The following is an 18,395-nucleotide window of genomic DNA, read 5'->3' on the forward strand; positions in this document are numbered from 1 at the left end:
CTAGCCACCAAATCTCTCACCAAACCATCTCTGACCCATTTTGAATCCTGCCTGACTGCAATAAAAGCATGGATGAAGGAAAACTTGGATGAAGATAACAGCAACAAAACAGAACTCCTACTCATTGGAACCAAATCCACTCTCACCAAAACTGGCATTTTCAATCTCAGCATCGATGACATTGTTGTTTCTCCATCACCCCACGCACATAACCATGGTGTCATTCTAGACTCTACACTCTCCTTTGATCAGCACATGAAACAGACTGTAAAATCTTCATTCTTCCATCTCCGCAACATTGCCAAACTCAGATCTTCCCACTCCCGTCCTGCTGCTGAAACCCTAATACTTGCATTCATAACCTCCTGTCTTGACTACTGCAAACTACTGCAAAACTGCAGCCAGACTTCTCACTCACACCAAGTCCCGGCAGCATATCACCCCTATCGTCTGTGAGTTACACTGGCTTCCTATCTCCCAACAAATTGACAACCAGATCCTTCTTCTTCCATATCAACCAACACACTCAGTCCGTTCCTAATCCCCAAGTCAAAGCTCAAAGGCTTTGGTGACAGGGCATTTTCAAGGGTTGCTCCTAGGCTCTGGAACTCTCTCCCCAAAAGCATCCGTGACTCTGAGACTATCCCCATCTTTCAGCAACACCTCAAGACTCATCTGTTCAAGATCGCCTACCCCTAGCCATGCCCAATTTCATTCTCTCAATCCTCTTTGTTTTCTCACGGAATGTTTTGTTTGAGTTTTTGGTTTGTTTGTTTCTGTTCCTGTTCATATTTTACAGCATCTTTGGGTCCCTGAAAAGCGCTATATAAATATAATGGATTATTATTGTCAGCGATTGCGGTGTTGCGGGAGTAACGAACCAGACAGACAGACAGGCAGAAGGTAGTCGGTGATGATCTCTTTAATTAAACAAACACATAGCACAACAAAACAATGAAAGAAAAGGGCTGACTTCAGCATCAAAAATGAATGTAAGCAACAGTATAAGGAACTTACAATTAACAGCAACACAACACGACATCAAGCACGACAACAACAATGATCCACGATGAGGGGGCAGAGGGGAAACATTTAAACATACTAATGAGCAGATAGGGACCTGGTGTGAACGATGATTAAAGACATGTGACACAAAACATGTCAGGGATGTGTTCATATGTGATGGGAACTGAGGGTGTATGGTGGCGCTGCTGCTTACCATACCATGACAATTATTATTATTAAGGGGGGATAAACAAGAGACTATAATGGAATCAGCAGTACTAAAGGAGCTGGCCGCGTGCACAATAGCGCAGAAGGAGAGCATTGACTTGCTAAGGGAAGAGATGACCCGAAGGAACCAAACACAGGGTGACCGCCACACAGGCGCAGGAAAACACATACCTCGGCTCACTGATGCAGATGACATCGAGGCATATCTCCTGGCATTCTAATGCACCGTGGCACGCAAACAGTGGCCCGTGGGTAGCTGGGTGGGTCTCTTATCACCCATGCTCACCGGTTGAGCGCAGGCAGCAAACTTTGACCTCGATCCAGGGGAAGCCGCTACTTACAAATGTCTAAAGACTGAGATATTGCTGAGAGGCAGGTTGAATAACAGAGAGAAGGCCAAGCAGTTCCACGCCTGGACCTTCCACCCAGACGTACGCGCTTATACACCTCACCAAGGGATGGCTGCAGCCGGAGGAGGGGGTAGCTCACCTGGAAGAGACGTTGGTCATGGATCGGTGCCTCAGAGCCTTTCCCAGAGAGATGCAGCAGGTGGTGGAACAGAACAACCTGAAGTCAGCCAACCAGATGGTGCAACTAATCGAGATTGTTCCAGGCCACCAAAGAGCTCGGGCGGTCCATTCGGGCAGAGAGAGCCGTGCCCTCTCCAGCTCACGGGGGCGGAACCTACAGGAAGTCCTTACTCCAAGACCAGAGTGGAGGGCACGACACACTCCCCAGGAGGCGGGAGGAGGACCCTGGACGAAGGACCAGTGAGTTGTTTCTGCTGCCGGGAAGTAGGGCATATCGCCCGTTACTGTCTTGCATCCATGGGGACACCCGTGCGTATCCCACAGTCTGCCTCACCATACTGGTGCTCATCGGTCGGGACTGTGTGCTGAGTGGGCTCCTAGGCGCAGATCCAAGAAGGCCTTGGATCGATGAGGACTTGCCAACCAGCCTACAGCAAAGCCAAGGAAAGGCCCGGATCACCTGGTCGAGCATAGAAGAAGAACGGGAGGGTTCAGACGGGAACACCCTGAGATGAGTCCTAGGGGAGACGACTGATGAGGACACCTTCCTAGGCTTCCCAACGGACAGCCAGGGCTCAAGTGAGATGCACCCTGGTCCCAGACCGGACACCTGAGACTTCCAGTTGCCGGCTGAGCTCATGGGGCAGTTTTGTAGAGCCCAAGTGACCTGAAGAAGACCTGGGAAGCCCAACCTTGCCCACACCGGTCTGTAATTGAACAGGTCACTCTAATGAGGGACCAGGTGGCAAGAATGTGTCCCTTTGTACATCACTGCCTAGAAAAGACCCATTTGGCACAACAGAGTTCTTATAACTGCACAGTGCAGCCCAGGGAGTTTGCTGTAGGCAAGAAAGTGCTTATTCTGATCCCCACAACTGGGCATAGATTCCTGGCACAGTGGGTGGGGCCTTATGAAGTGGTGAAACCCGACCCCGAAGGCTCACAATAGATCATGTCTGTTATACATGTTTGGCCCAAACCCAAATATTAATAAAGCCCTACACAAAACAGAAAACTTCAAGATACTGAAAACGAAATGTCTATTGCTGAATAACCGAATACGTCCTCCCACACACTTCTCCTTGAAGAGTACGGTAGAGAGGACAGTGAGGTATTAGGAGACCATATAGTCACTCTTTTCTCCTCAATTGTCAGTCAAGAGGAAATGTGAAAGCCAATGTTTCTGTCTCTCTCTCTCCCCTTACCCTCCCAGGGGCTGAAAAGCAACAGAATATATCAATGACCATGTATATCACCATGTATATAGTATGTTATGGCTTTTAATGCTGTTTATTTATGTGTTACAAACACAACATACTGTGCAAATTGCATGATCAATTATAACATTGTTTATGAAATCTCACAAGCAATTTGAGAACCAAAGAAGCTGATTCTCGCCTCGCCGCCATGAATACATGAAAATGGACTAAGCATTACTTTAGAATCACTGTAAAGACATTACTCTACAGAATTATTGTATTTTTCAATACAAGATATGAAAACCCTTTTAGGTTATCTAGTCAAATGGCGTACCCCCTAACCCTAACCTTCTCCATCTTATTCTTATACTTTTTTTAAACGTATAGAATACCTACATCAAATGCGTAGGTTACCAACCCTCTTGGTTGGGCCCATGGTGGTTCAGCAGTGGAATCCCAATGGCGTACAACCTAACTAATATATGTTGGCACTGTGGAATCTGAGTATTGATAATTCCCATATGAATGTACGTTTCATTGAAGGTGCATGTGTCTAGATGATGAGAACAACAGAAACCTCTCTGTTTAGATTATCTCTCTGTAACAGACACCTCTCTGTTCATCTCTCTGTAGGAATGTTTACGATGGCCATATGGCATGGGGGGTTGACTTCTAAAGACATGGTCTTAGTTAGAAATGCCCTTAATGTATAGGCTAGCTGGTAACCAACATTACAGTGAGAAGGTAATGGAACGTTCACCGAATGACATCTGTGCTGCAATTTTCCAATAAACGTGAACAAACTTCTCCCTCGATTTGATACGGGTTCTACATTATTTGACCACTATACGAAACCGCCAATTTCTAACAGCACAAAGGCATCAGTGTTGCTGAAATGTTCATGTAGAAATGTAGAAATAGCTACAAGATAAATGATAGATTTGCCCATTGATTGCTGTAAAGCATACAACTTAATGAAATGCTGAAGTTAAAGATCACCACTACATCAATGAGAATATAATTACTGCACTAATTAACCAATGTTTGTTTACCTACATTAAAGTCAACACAACTTCCACGTTTGGTTTGCGTTGAGTACACGTTATACTGCCAACCAAGCATTGCCAATATATTCAACGTATGTTGGAGAACGCTGCAACTTACACTTAGTCAGGCCAACTGGGGCAAAACCGCAACTACATACAATGCCAAAATACAGCCAATATTGGGCCAACAAACCATTGCCACAATAGAACTGATTAATGAAATGCTAACGTTAAAGATCACCATTAAAGCAATGAGAATAAAATGACTGTAAAAATGCAATACATTTTTGTTGATACTTTAAGTCAACACAACTTACTCGGTAGGCTTTTTATTTGGTACACATGAACTACAACGCGGCGAAATCCACTGTTTTACCAACAATGGCAAAAGAGTGGATTTACAACCGTGACTCTTACAATCAATGTCAACTTACAGCCAATGTTGGGCCAACACATCATTGCTACTTGGATATATGTTGAATGCACTTCCCTATCTGGAAAAGACAATAGCAGGCCGGCTGGGCAGCGTTTATCTGACAATGTCATTATGGGTCTGATGGAACCTTTCTTGGGGAAAGGAAGAAATGTAACCACAGACAATTTCTTCACCTCCCTGCCAATGGCAAGCAAACCTTTGTCAAACCAAACCACAATTGTTGGTACAATGAGTAAAAACAGATGGGGGATGCCACCCGGTACATGGGCACACTCTGAAAAATATTAAACAATAGTTCTGAAGGCTGGGAACGCAAAACCTATGATTTACCAAGCAAAAGCAACGAAAGATCTATGCATTTTGAGCACAATGCATCAGACAGTTTGTATCAACAGATGTATTTTACAACGTCTTAGACCTGAATGGCATCAATGCACATACTTTGTACAAACAGTGCATGAAAACAACTAGCAGCAGAAGGCGGTTCATTATTGTGTTGGCTAAGGAGCTGTGTATGGATCAAATAATGGGCAAGGCTGCTGGTCGAGCGACTTTTGACTCCTTCCCCATCAACGAAAAAGAGACGTTGTCAAGTTGGTGCGGGGAACAAAACTAATGATATCTGCCAAACATGTATGCAACTTGTTTGTGGTAAATGCACTCAAATGGCCATTACATTATGCATTGCATGTGGGCATTGATAATGAAACATGCAGACCACTTATGTCTTTCATTCATGTGATGCACACATGGGGCTTATTATATTGTGGTTATGCAAAAAGAGAAATGTAGCCTAATGAGAAATAAATTATTCTCATTGACATTGGTCCATAGAATTTTGGGGTTGAGACTGTTTACCAGTTTTACTTGAAACGCACCAAAAGTGGCATCGTAATCAGTAGGATGATGGGGGTTGGCAGTACAATCCGATTGTGTCCCTAATATGTGGCTCAATTGCCTCTTTACATTGTCTTTAATGACTATTAGTTTGCTTATATGAAACTTGAAGCATGCAATTTTTCCAGTATATCTGAGTTGTTGAAAAAGTGTTTGATTGTGTGGAATCTGTGTAATAATGTGAGATTCTAAACGTATTGTAAACGTATGTTTAAGTGAGAGTTAAAAGCACTTAGATAATGAGAATAATAGGAACATTTGTGTTTAGATTCTCTATTTCAGTTGGTCACGGTCTGATAGCCTCTGGAATGTGAAATGTTTACACGCACTTCAATGTATACATCGATCAGCCATAACATTATGACCACTGACAGGTGAAGTAAATAACACTGATAATCTCAATATCATGGCACCTGTCAGTGGGTGGGATATATTAGGCAGCAAGGGAACATTCTGTCCTCAAAGTTAGTGCAAAAATGCGCAAGCTTAAGGTTCTGAACAACTTTGATAAGGGCCAAATTGTGATGGTTAGACAACTGGGTCAGAACATCTCCAAAACTGCAGCCCTTGTGGGGTGTTTCCAGTCTGGAGTGGTCAGTACCTATCAAAAGTGGTCCAAGGAAGGAAAAGCAGTGAACTGGCGACAAGGTCATGGGTGGCTAAGGTTCAGTGATGTATGTGGGGAGTGAAGGCTGGCCTGTGCGATCCAACAGATGAGCTACTGTTAGTCAAATTGCTGAAAAAGTTAATTCTGGTATTGATAGAAAGGTGTCAGAACACACAGTACATCGCAGTTTGTTGTGTATGGGGCTGCATAACCGAAGACCAGTCAGGGTGCCCATGCTGACCCCTGTAAGTGCCTGCAATGGCCACATGAACATCAGAACTGGACCACAGAGCAATGAAAGAAGGTGGCCTGTTCTGATGAATCACGTTTTCTTTTAAATCACGTGGATGGCCAGGTGCGTGTGTCACTTACCTGGAGAACACATGGCACCAGGATGCACTATGGGAAGAAGGCAAGCCGGCGGAGGCTGTGTGGTGCTTTGGGCAATGTTCTGCTGGGAAATCTTGGGTCCTGCTACTTACTGGGAAATCTTGGGTCCTGCTGTTACTTTGACACGTACAACCAACCTGAGCATTGCTGCAGACCATGAAAAACATAGACTGACACCAAAAGTCTACATACCCTTATTTCTTAATACTGCGTATTGCCCACTTTAGCATCAATGACAGCGCACAGTCTTTTGTAACAGTTGATGAGGCCCCAAATTCTTGCAGGTGGTATAGCTGCCCATTTGTCTTGGCAAAATGCCTCCAGGTAATGCTAAGTCTTTGGTCGTCTTGCATGAACCGCAGGTTTAAGATCTCCCCAGAGTGGCTTGATGATTTTAAGGTCAGGAGACTGTGATGGCCACTCCAGAACCTTCACCTTTTTCTGCCATAACCACTGGAGGGTCAACTTGACCTAGTGTTTAGCGTCCTTGTCGTGCTGGAAAGTCCAAGAGCGTCCCAAGCTTTTGTGGAAATTAATGCAAATTGTCTGCCTGTATTTTCTGATTACATGCTGCATTCATCTTGCCATCAATCTTCACAAGATTCCCAGTGCCTTTAGAGCTCACACCCCCCCAAAACATCAGTGAGCCACCACCATGCTTCACAGTGGGGATGGAATTCTGTTCACTATAGGCCTTGTTGACCCCTCTCCAAACATAGCGCTTATGGTTGTGACCATGAAGTTCTGTTACTCCAAATTACATTGATGCTTGTCAAGGTGTTGTCAGGCATATTGTAACCAGGCTTTTTTGTGCATTGAAGCAGTAAAGGCTTCTTTCTGGCAACTTGACCATGCAGCTTATTTTTGTTCAAGTATTGTTGTATTGTGCTCTTTGAAACAACCACACCATCTTTTTCCAGAGCCGCCTGTATTTCTCCAGAGTTTACCTGTGGGTTTTTCTTTGTATCCCAAACAATTCTTCTGGCAGTTTTTGCTGAAATCTTTCGTGGTATACCTGACCTTGGCTTGGTATCAAGTAATCCCTGAATTTTCCACTTCTTAATAAGTGATTGAACAGTACTGACTGGCATTTGCAAGGCTTTGGATATCTTTCTATATCTTTTTCATCTTTATAAAGTTCCATTACCTTGTTACACAGGTCTTTTGACACTTATCTGCTCCCCATGGCTCATTATCTAGCCTGCTCAGTGCATCCACGTGAGAGCTAACAAATTCCCAGACACTAATTGCAATTTAAAAAGCCACAGGTGTGGGAAATTCACCTTTAATTGCCATTTTCCCCTGTGTGTGTCACCTTGTGTGTCTGTAACAAGGCCAAACATTCAAGGGCATGTAAACTTTTGATCAAGGCCATTTGGGTTATGTCTGTTATCATTATGATTTAAAAAGGAGCCAAACAACTATGTGATAATAAATGGCTTCATATGATCACTATCTTTAAATAAAAGATGAATAAAAAGTTTGTTTGCATGATCAGTCATATTTCCAAAATGTCACAATTTCTGCTAGGGTACGCAAACTTATGAGCACAACTGTATCTGGCAGAAATATGGTCAAAATAGCTTTAAATTAGCTTTTTCAGTGGTTATTTTAACATAACAAATACGCGTTGATAAAGCATGCATATTCCTAAGTTTATCAAGTGCTGGAAAAAAAAGTTTAAAGTACCTCTTAGGGTCAAATTGACCCCTTCCAGCGCTTCTACTGTTAGTAAGAAACAGTATTATTAGTCAAAATAATAATCCAAATAAAGTACAGTCATTCATTTCGATTAAAGTAATGTGTAAAACCATTGTTGGATTACTTTGTAACAGAATTAGATAATGGGAAAACAAATGGGAGATGGTTGATGCTCAGAATCAAGATTAGTCTGAAGTTACATATCAGAAAACACATTTTGTGTGATGGAATAGACACATCTTCAAAACCTATGGAGTAGCTCAGCAGATTCCTAGTATTGAACCTTACTAAAAATATTTCAGAGTGGCAATCTTGTCCCTGACATCCTTGGACAGCTCTTTGGTCTTGGCTATGGTGGAGAGTTTGGAATGCTTCTGTGGACTGGTGTTTTTTAAACAGGTAACAAGCTGAGATTAGGAGCACTCCTTTTAAGAGTGAACTCAGCACGTTACCTGTATAAAAGAGACCTGGGAGCCAGACATTTTTCTGATTGAGAGGGGATCAAATACTTATTTCACTCATTAAAATGCAAATCAATTTATAACATTTGTGACATGCATTTTTCTGGATTTTTTTTGTTGTTTTTCTGTCTCTCACTGTTCAAATAAGCATACCATTAAAATTATAAACTGATCATTTCTTTGTCAGTGGGCAAACATACAAAATCAGCCGGGTATCAAATACTTTTTCCTCTCACTGTATAAAAAAAAGTTGGCACTCATTCAAGAATTTGACAGGTGGAAAGACAGCAGGTTAAAGGCATGACTTGTCTATTCTTCATATTGACAGTGGTATATTTACCTAGGCTACAAGAAGGAGCTGTGGAGAATTGGAGGCATATTGGTGATTGTTGTCTACACTCATTTGAAGAACAACATATCTTCCAATGTAAAATAAAAATGTTGAGTTCTATTTTTAATGGTCAAGGGTACAAGAACATAGTGAGTGAGCCATATAAATAATTTTGGCATGCTCAAAATTTGGCACTCAACATTTGAAACTATGGCACCTATATCTCTCAGCTAATCTTAAGGAAAGGTTTTATTTGATTTTGGGTTTACATGGAAGTATTTTCTTCTACACATTGCACATTTCATAATCTTTATGGGATCATTTGACCATGAATGATTAATTAGAGTCATGTGGAAATACAAATTGCCAAGTCCTTGCATGAACACTGAGGCAAAGAACAAAAGTGATATTTATCAACGATGAAAGTGTGAATGGTCACGTGATGTTTACAAATTCTAACTTTTTCTATGCGCATGCCAATTCGTAAGGACAAATTTAGGTTAATTTCTATACAATGTTAATGAATGAAATCCCAGAACAAATAGTCTAACCGAAAACACTTAATTTGAATAATCTAATAATTATTCTGTTTCTATTTCAGTATTTCCTTTAGACACTAGAAACAAAACAAAAAAACGTTTTATGTGTTGTTTGAGCTATCATGTCATATAATAAGAAAAATGTATTGCCAAACGGTCCAGGTGCTAATGGATAATTCCTTATTCGATTAAAAAATTCATGTAGAAAGCGACCAAAACTGTTTGGTTTATAGCGGTTATGTCCCAAAATCCAATATCAAATAGTTTCTCGTTTATCCTGTCGAAACGAAACATTTATTGGCAGAAAACAAGTTTTTCTGGACATGTTTCATTGTATAAATTTCCGATTTTAACGGAGATGTCACCAAATTGATGCATTTCCATATTCTCGTTAGTCGTTTTATTCCAAAAACGGAATAAAGAGAAAACAAAACGATTTTCACTCATCTATATTTTCTAATACCATTAAGCGGTTTAATGGTTCCTTTCTGCAAAGAGGGTGGGGTTAAATGTGAAATGCCTGTCATTGGCCAATTTTAAAGCTAAAACTTAGGTCTACTTCCTTTCAAGATAAGAGTTGGATCTCATTTATAGTTTTAATCTACAATCTTGTAACTAATCAATACAAACATTGAATTATTAATAAATTAATAACAAATAGAAATGTCTTATCCAATACATTGATCTCTATATTATTTAATTTATGTTGGTGTAAATGTCTTATGTCAATTCTTTCTAAATAGGTGAAATGTAGCAATGCTGGTGTTGTCATTCTATTGTATGTGCTCAGGAAAGGAGGTTAGTATACTTTTTCTGTCAAGGACAGCATTCAACAACAGTGTTGAAATAAAGTATGTTGAGAGTTTTAATGAATAATACCAATATATTACTTTCTAGGCCTATTTTCACACACACTCAGACATTCAGACACACACAAACATGTTAAATGAACTATCTAAATGGGACACCTAAATAGATTTCCCCCAAAAAAGCCTACTTGTAGTAATCCTACTACTAACCCTAAACCTTACCACATTGGTTCCCTAACCTTTTCAGTCATATTAGACAATAAAAAAGAAATAAAACAATTGGCCTCATAATATAAACACCATATTAGTCATGATCACTTGGTGACCAATGATAGGAAACACCAACTCGAAGTGTCACAGAATGTAATGAGTGTCTCCCCTCAAAGTCTGGCTCCTTTATAGGTTTCTTCCTAGATTCCAACCATACTAGGGAGTTTTACTGTGCATTAACCATGTTGTTTGCTCTTGGGGTTTAGGCCGGGTATCGGTAACCAGGTTAAATCTGGGACAGTTAAAACAAGCCCAGTGTACAACAATAGATTTATCCCAAAAAAATCCTTCCATTTCAACAGTAATCTGACATGACTGATTTAAGAATTTCAAGAGAGGACTGCATGCAATATTAGTGATCCATGTGTGTCCATAGCAGACACCTTTTCAGAATCACCATGCACCAGGAGACTGCGAACTATAATTACAGTGCTCAGTATCTAATAAATCTCATTTTATGAAGATTCAAGAGACCTGTGGCAAGACATCACAGGAACAGAATATATTTGGCATGTTGACAGACAACAAATGAATGTCAATTTTGCTGTAGTTTTTTTGTTTTACTTTTCTTTCTCAGCTATGTAAGTTCCATCTTTATTGGGAATACAACCCTCATTTCTTTCAATTGCAAAAAAAATACACGAGCAATCAGTCAGAACTAAGCAGGTAAGGGTTGGGGTAATGGTATGTGAAGGTAATATCATTGCATGCTACAAAGCAACTGCAGTACAGAGCAGAAGCAAATCAAATTATCCCTTTTGCTCACAGATTCAATAGGGCTTAATAGGTAGAGTAGTCCTTTATAGGAAAATATGTTTAATTTGGTTTTACTGAGAGGGGAGGATACTACACACACCCCTGCAGTAAAGCATTAGGATATGACCTCAATTGGCAGCATGGATATTAAGTAACCAGTAGGATTTATTTGCATTGATATTGGTTGCTATTAAATCACTTTTATTCAAGTACAGCTGGTAAGACTAAGTAAAGAAAGAGACAATCATCAGAACTTAAATATGTTAAGGCATTACACTTCTACTATTAATTGTAACAGATGGTGTAGTGGTGGAGAGGAGGAACCAGGCGAAGGCAGAGTGGCAGTCGATGTTGGTTTTTAATGAGAAAACAAAAACACAGAGCACACAAACAAAAAATGAAACAATAACACTCACCACTGACAAGACGCACAGGGAAACAATTACCGACCAGTGAGGGGAGCAGAGGAGAAACATTTAAACACATACCAATGACTTAATCAGGACCTGGTGTGAGCGACAATTGGAGACAAGACAAATGAAGGAGTCCGGGGTGAGTTCATGTACATTTTTATGTCCCAGTTTTGATCAAGTCGTGATTTTGTCTACAGTGTTAAGGACAAAAGTTACAATTCAGTTTAGAGGAAGAAATACTGTTAAGTGAGCTGTCTTGATATGCTTGCATAGAAAGTGCACACTAAGATGCAAACCAAATTAGAGAAAGGTTACAAAATAAAGGAAACCCTTTGTAAATGAGTGGAGGAAACTAACAAATGCAGATGCTTACATAGATATATTTTCCTGGCATGGTTTGGGTCCATGTGTCACCTTAGAGCAAATCTTTAATGAAACATTAATATCCTCATGGGAGGGTTCCTCTTCCAGGATTACAATGCCCCCATTCACAGGGCACAAGGGTTATCTGAATGGTTTGATGAGTGATGAAAATGAAATGTAAAAATAGACATTTAGGAAAATGATGTGAAACACCCCCTCCATGAACTGCCACCTTAACGTGGTGGAGGGGTTTGAGTAACCGAGTGACCCTAGGAGCTATGTTGTCTGGGGCTATATGCCCCTGGTAGGGTCTCCCAAGGCAAACAGGTCTTAGGCGACGGGTCAGACTAAGAGCGGTTCAAAACCCCCTTAATGATGCGTAAGATTTTGAGTTCCGTGACATCGCCCGGTATGGCGCAGCCGGGGCCCCACCCTGGAGCCAGGCCCGGGGTTGGGGCTCGTATGCGAGCGCCCGGCCGGGCTCAGCCCGAACGAGCGACATGGGGCCGCCTTCCCGTGGGCTCACCACCCACAGGAGGGACCATAAGGGGCCGGTGCGAAGAGGATCGGGCGGCAGTCGAAGGCAAGGGCCTAGACAACCCGATCTCTGGACACGGAAACTGGCTCTAGAGACGTGGAATGTCACCTCGCTGGTGGGGAAGGAGCCTGAGATCGTGCGTGAGGTTGAGAGGTTCCGGTTAGAGGTAGTCGGGATCACCTCTACGCACGGCTTGGGCTCTGGAACCAACACTCCTTGAGAGGGGATGGACTCTTCACCACTCTGGAGTTGCCCATGGTGAGAGGCGGCAGGCTGGTGTGGGTTTGTTTATAGCTCCCCAGCTCTGCCGCCATGTGTTGGAGTTTACCCCGGTGAACGAGAGGGTTGTTTCCCCTGCGCCTACGGGTCGGGGATAGGTCTCTCACTGTTGTTTGTGCCTACAGGCCGAACGGCAGTGCAGAGTACCCGACCTTCTTGGAGTCTCTGGGAGGGGTGCTGGAAAGTGCTCCGACTAGGGACTCTATCGTTCTACTGGGAGACTTCAACGCCCACGTGGGCAACGACAGTGACACCTGGAGGGGCATGATTGGGAGGAACGGCCCCCCTGATCTGAACCCGAGTGGTGTTCAGTTATTGGACTTCTGTGCTAGTCACAGTTTGTCCATAACGAACACCATGTTCATGCATAAGGGTGTCCATCAGTGCACGTGGCACCAGGACACCCTAGGCCGCAGGTCGATGATCGACTTTGTTGTCGTCTCATCTGACCTGCGGCTGTATGTCTTGGACACTCGGGTGAAGAGAGGGGCAGAGCTGTCAACTGATCACCACCTGGTGGTGAGTTGAATCCAATGGCGGGGGAGGAAGCTGGACAGACTCGGCAGGCCCAAGCGTCCTGTAAGGGTCTGCTGGGAACGTCTGGCCGAGTCTCCTGTCAGAGAGATCTTTAACTCCCACCTCCAGCAGAGCTTCGACTGGATCCCGAGGGAGGCTGGAGATATTGAGTCCGAGTGGACCATGTTCTCCACCACCATTGTCGACGCGGCCGCTCGGAGCTGTGGCCGTAAGGTCTCCGGTGCCTGTCGAGGCGGCAATCCCCGAACCCGGTGGTGGACACCGGAAGTAAGGGATGCCGTCAAGCTGAAGAAGGAGTCCTATCAGGCCTGGTTGGCTTGTGGGACTCCTGAGGCAGCTGACGGGTACCGACAGGCCAAGCGGGCTGCAGCCCGGGTGGTTGTGGAGGCAAAAACTCGGGCCTGGGAGGAGTTCGGTGAGTCCATGGAGAAGGATTATCTTCTGGCCTCGAAGAGATTCTGGCAAACCATCCGGCGCCTCAGGAGAGGGAAACAGTGCCCTACCAACGCTGTTTACAGTAGAGGTGGGCAGCTGTTGACCTCAACTGAGGATGTCGTCGGGCGGTGGAAAGAGTACTTCGAGGATCTCCTCAATCCCGCTGTCACGTCTTCCATTGAGGAAGCAGAGGATGAGGGCTCAGAGGTGGACTCGTCCATCACCCGGGCTGAAGTCACAGAGGTGGTCAAGAAACTCCTCGGTGGCAAGGCACCGGGGGTGGATGAGATCCGCCCTGAGTACCTCAAGTCTCTGGATGTTGTGGGGCTGTCTTGGTTGACACGCCTGTGCAACATCGCGTGGCGGTCGGGGACAGTGCCTCTGGGATGGCAGACCGGGGTGGTGGTCCCTCTTTTTAAGAAGGGGGACCGGAGGGTGTGTTCCAGCTATAGGGGGATCACACTTCTCAGCCTCCCCGGGAAAGTATATGCCAGGGTTCTGGAGAGGAGAATACGGCCGATAGTAGAACCTCGGATTCAGGAGGAACAGTGTGGTTTTCGTCCGGGCCGTGGAACACTGGACCAGCTCTATACCCTCTACAGGGTGTTGGAGGGTTCATGGGAGTTTGCCCAACCAATCCACATGTGTTTTGTGGATTTGGAGAAGGCATTCGACTGTGTCCCTCGCGCCATCTTGTGGAGAGTGCTTCGGGAATATGGGGTCCTGGGTCCTTTGCTAAGGGCTGTCAGGTCCCTGTACAACCGAAGCAGGACCTTGGTCCGGATTGCCGGCAGTAAGTCAGACTTGTTCCCAGTGCATGTTGGACTCCGGCAGGGCTGCCCTTTGTCGCCGGTTCTGTTCGTAATTTTTATGGACAGAATTTCTAGGCGCAGCCAGGGGCCGGAGGGTGTCAGGTTTGGGGACCACACTATTTCGTCTCTGCTCTTTGCAGATGATGTCGTGTTGGCCCCTTCTAACCAGGACCTTCAGCATGCACTGGGACGGTTTGCAGTCGAGTGTGAAGCGGTGGGGATGAAGATCAGTACCTCCAAATCCGAGGCCATGGTCCTCAGTCGGAAAAGGGTGGCTTGCCCACTTCAGGTTGGTGGAGAGTGCCTGCCTCAAGTGGAGGAGTTTAAGTATCTAGGGGTCTTGTTCACGAGTGAGGGAAGGATGGAACGGGAGATTGACAGACGGATTGGTGCAGCTTCTGCAGTAATGCAGTCGATGTATCGGTCTGTCGTAGTGAAGAAAGAGCTGAGCCGTAAGGCGAAGCTCTTGATTTACCGGTCAATCTACGTTCCTACTCTCAACTATGGTCATGAGCTTTGGGTCATGACCGAAAGGACAAGATCCCGGATACAGGCGGCCGAAATGAGCTTTCTCCGCAGGGTGGCTGGGCGATCCCTTAGGGTGAGAAGCTCAGTCACCCGGGAGGAGCTCAGAGTACAGCCACTGCTCCTCCACATCGAGAGGGATCAGCTGAGGTGGCTTGGGCATCTGTTTCGGATGCCTCCGGAACGCCTTCCTGGGAAGGTGTTCCGGTCCCGTCCCACCGGGAGGAGACCCCGGGGAAGACCTAGGACACGCTGGAGGGACTATGTCTCCCGGCTGGCCTGGGAACGCCTCGGTGTCCCCCCGGAAGAGCTAGAGGAAGTGTCTGGGGAGAGGGAAGTCTGGGCATCCCTGCTTAGACTGCTGCCCCCGCGACCCGGCCCCGGATAAGTGGAAGATGATGGATGGATGGATGTGAAAAACAAGATCTCATCCCAAATGAACACCTATGGGAGATTTTAGATTAATGTATCCCACAGCATTCTCCACCAACATTTTCAAAACACCAACTGAGAGATGTTAGAAACTTGTAAAACCTATGCAAAGCGCATTGAAGATGTTCCGGTGGCTTGTGGTTGCCAACACCTGAGACACTTCGAGTTGGTGTTTCATTCATATATTATTGGTCACCTGCCTGTATAATAATATACTTGTCATGACTAATATGGTGTTTATATTATGAGGCCAAATGTTTTATTACTTTTTGATTGTCTAATATGACTGAAAAGGTTAGGGAACCAATGTGGTAAGGTTTAGGGTTAGTAGTAGGATTGTAGCCTTGTTTGGGGAAATGTATTTAGGTGTTAGTTAATTTAACATGTTTGTGTGTGTCTGTATGTCTGAGTGTGTCTGTGTGAAAGTAGGCCTAGAAAATAATATATTGGTCTTATTCATTTAAATCTCTCAACACACTTTATTTCAACACTGTTGTTAAATGCTGTCCTTGACAGAAAAAGTATACTATCCTCCTTTCTTGAGCACATACAATAGAATGACAACACCAGCATTGCTACATTTCACCTATTCAGAAATAATTGACATAAGACAAAAAATATAGGTTACACTGATAGGATTACATTTTAGTGCTAAACATTTACACCGACATAAATAATAATTATAAAGAGATCAATGTATTGGATAAGAGATTTCTATTTTTATTAATTTATTAATAATTCAATGTTTGTATTGATTAGTTACAAGATTGTAGATTAAAACTATAAATGAGATCCAACTCTCATCTTGAAAGGAAGTAGATCTAGGTTTTAGCTTTAAAATTGGCCAATGACAGGCATTTCATATCCAACCCCAGCCTCTTTGCAGAAAGGAAACATTAAACCGCTTAATGGTATTAGAAAAAAGTTGATATAATGAAAATCGATTTTTTTCTCGTTATTCTGTTTTTGGAATAAAATGCATCAGGTTGGAACAGCTCCGTTGAAATCGAAAATTTAAACAAGAAAAGATGTCCAGAAAAACTTGTTTTCTGCAAATTCGTTTCGACCGGATAAACAAGAAACAATTTGATATTTGATTTTGGTACATAACCGCTAGAAACCAAACAGTTTTGGTCTACATAAAAACATAAATCGAATAAACGAATTATCCATTAGCATGCGGGCAGGGGTTGGACCAGAAAGAATAATGGAAAACATAAGATTGAGTAATTTCATTATTCTGTTTCTGGTAATTCAATATTTTCTTTTGATAGTAGAAATACAAAACCAAACTCTGTGTAATTTGATTTCAAATCAAATGAATGACAAACATTCCTTATTTCATTGTTTAACTTCTCATCAAATAGTATAATTGGCAAAAAAATTACACAGTCTGTCCAGTTTGTTCGATATTGTAAATCAAATATCAAAGAAAAAAACTATTTTGTTATTCTGAACAACTCCAAGGTAAACTGGCTCATTATTATGTTATAATGAATGGTTACAATTGACTGGCCTGTCAGGCATTATATTTTCCAGGGCTAAATACAGAAGCAGTTTGAATTGAGCTTGAGTTCGTTTCACAACACACATGCCCTTTCGTTGCAGTGCCCTCTGATGTCTCTCTCTCCTGAAAACTGTCTCCATCTAGTGGAGTGGCTGTGCTCAGAAGCTAGACAAAAGCAGGCAACCACCACAATTACTAAAATAAAAGTTGACGTCACAGCGTACTATATTGCTTTTATGTAAAAGTATAAGTTCAGAATTGAGTCAAAGGGGTCATTGGATAACTATCAATGCATGCTGCCATCAGTGCTGACCGCCTGTAACGGTGTCAATACCACAACCTTTTCAGAAACATATTTGGTTAATGCTGACACCAGCGTGCATAACGGCCAGCGAGGTGCCAAGGAGAAGAGGTTCCATCATCTGTTGCTATCATCGTTAACCAATGTCTTTAGCACGTGACAAGCCCCAGACGAAAGCGCAAGAAATGACCAATAGGTTTTAGCGTTCTGTCAGCAGCAGGATGTTATGCTTGCAGCACTAACTCAGATTTATTTTTACAAAATAAAAGCCACCATTGATATGCATGGCAATGTAGATAATTCCTTATAAAGATTTAAGATAAAGCATTTAATAATGATTAGAAACACACATATAACACACACACACACACACACACATATATATATACAGAGATGGGTAAAGATACATCAAAGTGTATTTTAAAATAAAATACCAAATACTTAATTTTAAATGTATCAAAATAAAATGCAAAATACAGGAGACACACCATGTATCAAAATACATGTGGGACATCCCACAAATCTGAAGGCGGAGGGGACTGCAAATGTATTTCTGTATTTAAAAAATACAGAGAGCAAAAGGGAGCATGAAATCACTTCACAAATCTTCCATCTATCAGCCTGTTTGATCTATCCCTTCACTAGTACACTGACTCAGTTGATTAAGTAGAACATTTTTCATAGCAACATGCGATAAATCTGACATGCAACCGGTTAAAAGATCGAATATTCACACATCCCTGTGATCACCCAGATGGTTAGTTTTAAAGTAACCAAGAGTAAACGTTTTAACTAACAGTTTGCTAATGACTAAATTGTATCCTACTGGTACCGCCTCATGCTACCAGTAGTGACAAGGACACTAGAAAAACACCAAACTAGACAAGAATCAGCCAAGAAGGATAAGGGGAGAGCAGAGAACAGATTGATATCCCTGAGGTTTAATTTACTTGGTGTTATACTGTGATGATTATGTGTTCCCTTAATTTTTTTGAGCAATGTTTAATAATAAATTGTTTCAGGCAGTGATGCAATGGTATGCAAAATC

This window comes from Esox lucius, chromosome 23 (assembly GCF_011004845.1).
Source record: "Esox lucius isolate fEsoLuc1 chromosome 23, fEsoLuc1.pri, whole genome shotgun sequence".
Lineage (NCBI taxonomy): Eukaryota > Metazoa > Chordata > Actinopteri > Esociformes > Esocidae > Esox > Esox lucius.